Here is a 4,929-nt window from a genome sequence, read left to right as displayed (position 1 = left end):
TATATATATATATATATATACAGAAATACAGGTGTAAAGCTACATTGGGGAAAAATGGAATGATGAATTTTGTCCTCCCATGAACAAATACGTGAAATGCTGGTATGTATTTGAAGCCTCAAAAGTTTTCATGCTCAAACTGTAGTCAACATAGATGAGCAAAGCAAAACTGAATGCAAGATTCACTTGGCATGATTTTTATACTAATTATTATACTTTATGCATATATTGATCTTAACTCAAGTCTTGCTTATTAAAATTGCTTATTATATCGCTTACTGTTGTTTCCGAGCCACTTTATGGAGTTTAATGACAGCTTTTGATATTAGTATCCTCAATAATAAATTATATTCTCACTGCTGTCACTTGTAGATTTTAAGCTGCAGTGACACAGAGAGGCAATTCATAAATTTATTTACAATACCAGTTTAAGATCGAACTCAACCATTAAGATTAGTAGCTGGTTCAACATGCAGTAAAAATATTTTGATAGTGTGTTGTTTTTGTATTTTCTTTTCCTTGGATTATGATGTTATTATTGTGTAAAACTGAATGTTTATTTGAGTTTGTGACCTTAACAATTTAAATTGACTGCATGTAAACCATAAGTAAAATAATATATATAAGGTGGGAAGAAGTTATTTTACATAGGAAGGTAATGTAGTTTTTTATGTTTAATGATTAAAAATAATGTTTATAAAAACTATGTTAAACCAAAAGTGATACCACACACATATATATATAAGGTGGGAAGAAGTTATTTTACATAGTAAGGTAATGTAGTTTTTATATTCAAATAAAATCTAGCTTATATAGTCATGACTGCATGATGATGGCTTATGTTTAATGATTAAAAATAATGTTTACAAACTTTTTAACAGTTTTGCCATTACAAGCTTGATAATATCAAATCATTCAGATCTCTCTAAATATGCAACTACTGAGTAACGAACACCTACTCAACTGTATAGAGCCTTTTGCATCTATCTCCATACTGGATGAAAAATTAAAAAAATAAATCTTTTGTTAGGATTTACCAACTCATCAGGAAATAAATGAACTATTGTAAGACTATCTATAAATTGAATATCATCATAAAGAAAATGTTTTCACAAGGTAAACATTTTAAGAGAAATAAATTCTACCCAAGAAGGTGAGTTACTTCTCAAAGCTTATGTATAATTTTGAAATATGCACGAACACATTTTCTTTAATATTTGGTTCTTAAGTACTCAGCACAGGTAAATTCTTTCATGGATTTAAGAGCTAATTTGTGTGGGGAGTAGATTATTTATCAATGTAACATTTTGCTGATTTTATATGAGAATATATAGCACACGCTCCCTCTGTTTGTTATTCTAAATTGCAAAGAAGATTGTTGTTCTTTCTTGGATGTGCCAAAGCTGAATTGATTCATAATTCTTCCATATTTTAATCTTATAGGATTTTTTAAATTCTCTATCATAGGAAGTAATTTCCTGAGACTTATGGTCCCAACCTTTATATATCAATCTGTTTGAACTGAAGAAGTTCATACATAGTAGCAGTTCAGCCCCTCCACTAATCTGTAAAAACTGAAAATTTGGGAGTTTCAGAACATCAGTTCTGGAAGACCCAGTGAGCAACTTTGAGATCTCAGAACATTGTGCTGTAAACTAAATCATATATTTATTTCAATACTTTTATTTTCATTAGGTATGATTACCTGCCTTGCATGAAAAGTTATTGTTTTCATACCTCCTAGAAAACTCAACTTGTTCGAAAAAATGATTTGACACTGGGAACCAGTTATTAAAAAGAGTTAGTCTCTTGTATGGAACAGTTCAATCAAATCTTAAGTATCTCTAGATATATATAATGGTACTGTCTGTATACGTAACTAATTCACAGGGTATAGATGGATCTTCACCCAAGTTGTTATGGAGGCTCATTAGGTACATATGGAGAATAATGCAAAAATTTGGTTTCACATTTTGTGTTTTGCAGAGTTTATGGGCATTTTTGTATTTTTTACAATTACATATAAGGGAAGCAACTTTTCATGTCCTGAGATAACCTTTCATTAATCATGAATTTACATAACTTCGTCCAGGGATATGGGTACTCCAGCTATTTGGGAAATATCTTACTTTTATTATGATGTTTATTACATGTAGTTTCATAAAGTTACATAGAAATGAAATGAACTCTTCCATTATGAACTTGCTTGGTGTAGCTATCAGTCATTGGCTCACCTAGACACGATCAGAATGCAATAGTGCTTGGTGTAGCTATCAGTCATTGGCTCACCTAGACACAATTACAATACAATAGTGCTTGGTGTAGCTATCAGTCATTGGCTCACCTAGACACGATTACAATACAATAGTGCTTGGTATGTCTATATATCAGTCATTGGCTCACCTAGACACGATTACAATAGAATAGTGCTTGGTGTAGCTATCAGTCATTGACTCACCTAGACACGATTAGAATACAATAGTGCTTGGTATGTCTGTATATCAGTTATTGGCTCACCTAGACACGATTACAATACAATAGTGCTTGGTATGTCTATATATCAGTCATTGGCTCACCTAGATACGATTACAATACAATAGTGCTTGGTGTAGCTATCAGTCATTGACTCACCTAGACACGATTAGAATACAATAGTGCTTGGTATGTCTGTATATCAGTTATTGGCTCACCTAGACACGATTAGAATACAATAGTGCTTGGTATGTTTGTATATCAGTCATTGGCTCACATAGACACGATTAGAATACAATAGTGCTTGGTATGTCTCTGTGTCAGTCATTAACTCACCTAAAAATGCACTGGAATGCAGTATTGCCTGTTGTGTCTGTGTATCAGTCATTGGCTCACCTAGAGATGGATTATAATACAGTATTGCCAGGTATGTCTGTGTATCAGTCATTGGCTCACCTAGAGATGATTAGAATGAAATATTGCTTGGTATGTCGGTGTGTTAGTTATTGGCTCACATAGAGATGGATTAGAATGCAGTATTGCCAGGTATGTCTGTGTATCAGTCATTGACTCACTTAGAGATGATTAGAATATACTATTTCCTTCTATGTCTTTGTATCAGTCATTGGCCCACCTAAATATGATTACAATGTAATATTGCTTGGTATGTCATCAGTTATTGATTCATCTAGAGATGCATCAGAATGCAGTATTGCCTGATAAGTCTGTGCATCAGTCATTGTCTCACTTAGACATGATTAAATGCAGTATTGCTTGGTATGACTGTGTATCAGTCAGTGGCTCAATTAGAGAAGCATCAGAATGCACTATTGCCTTCTAAGTCTTTGTATCAGTCATTGGCTCACCTAGAGATGATTAGAATATAGTATTGCTTGGTATGTCTGTGAATTAGTAATTGGCTTACTTAGAGATGCATCAGAATGCTGTTTTGCTTGGTATGTTTGTGTAGTAGTTATTGGCTCACCTACACATGCATTATAATGTACTATTTGTTAGTATGTCTGTGTATCAGTCATTGACTCACCTAGAGATGATTAGAATGCAGTATTTCTTGGTATGTCTGTGTATCAGTCATTGACTCACCTAGAGATGATTAGAATGCAGTATTTCTTGGTATGTCTGTGTATTAGTCATTGAATTGCTTAGAGATGCATCCAAAAGAATTATTTCCTGGTATGTTTATGTATCAGTCATTGGCTCACCTAAAGATGATTAGAACACAGTATTGCTTGGTATATGTGTGTGTACAAGTCATTGACTCTCCTAGAAAGGCATTAGAAAACAGTATTGCTTGGTGTGTCTGTGTATCAGTCATTGGCTCACCTAGTGATGCACCAGAATGCAGTATTGCCTGATATGTCTGAATATCAGTCATTGGTTTAACTAGAGATGATTAGAATGCAGTATTTCTTGGTATTTCTGTGTATTAGTCATTGAATCGCTTAGAGATGCATCAAAAAGAAATATTTCCTGGTATGTTTCTCTATCAGCCATTGGCTCACCTAAAGATGATTAGAATGCAGTATTGCTTGATATGTCTGTGTATCAGTCCTTGACTCACCTAGTGATGCATTAGAATGCAGCATTGCTTGGTGTGTCTGTGTATCAGTTATTCACTCACCTAGAGATGATTAGTATGCAGTATTTTTTGTTTTGTCTGTGTATCAGTCATTGAATCACCTAAAGATGATTAGAATGCAGAATTGCTTGGGAAGTACATTCCACAGATTAAATTTTTTGCATCCATAGTTAACTTCTAGTTGTATTAGGTTGTCAAGAAATTAATGTTGGTTTTGGAACAGTTTCATTAAGCACCCCCCAAAAAACTTGCAACAAGTATAATAGTTAAACAAACCACTTAAATGTCACATTAGTATGACCTATATAATTTGTAAAGTTTAGTATATTCTAATCCCTTACAGTGATGGAACACAATGAGACACACAATCAGTATTTAATGCTGTTTGAATACAAGAAAGGAAACAAGAATTATAAATGCCGAAAACAATGGTTCAGTCCTAGACAAAAACCACTTCCGACCCAAAAACCTGTACTCCTTCCACAGAAAGTGATGCTTTGTATTTGGTATGACATTCATTATGACCTCCTTAATCCACAGCAAACCGTCAATGCAGAGATCTGTAGTCAGCAACTGGGACGTATACATCAAGCTCTTTATCAAATATACCCTTCTCTTGTCAATCGGAAAGGTGTTCTTCTTCTTCACGACAATACACCTCCACATGTGGCACATTTGATGCAACACAAGATTATGAAGTTTGGTTGGGAAGTTCTCCCCACCCACCATATTCTCCAGATATGACACCATCAGATTACCACCCTTTTTTCATTTGCTGCAACACCATCTTAATGGGAATATGTTTGCAAATGTGGAAGGTATTAATGAGGACATCAACATGTTTTTTGCTTCAAAGC

General features: G+C 34.0%; 1 protein-coding gene across 1 annotated transcript in view; it reads left to right on the top strand.

Moving 5' to 3' along the window:
- Positions 1-4,929, top strand: part of LOC106473224 (uncharacterized protein C05D11.1-like) — a 54,061-nt gene that overhangs the window by 1,221 nt on the left and 47,911 nt on the right. The window lies entirely within an intron of this gene.

The sequence above is a fragment of the Limulus polyphemus genome, unplaced genomic scaffold (assembly GCF_000517525.1).
Source record: "Limulus polyphemus unplaced genomic scaffold, Limulus_polyphemus-2.1.2 Scaffold5986, whole genome shotgun sequence".
In the NCBI taxonomy this organism is placed as follows: Eukaryota; Metazoa; Arthropoda; class Merostomata; order Xiphosura; family Limulidae; genus Limulus; species Limulus polyphemus.
Note: the sequence above shows the minus strand (reverse complement) of the source record. Positions and strands in the feature narration are given on the sequence as shown.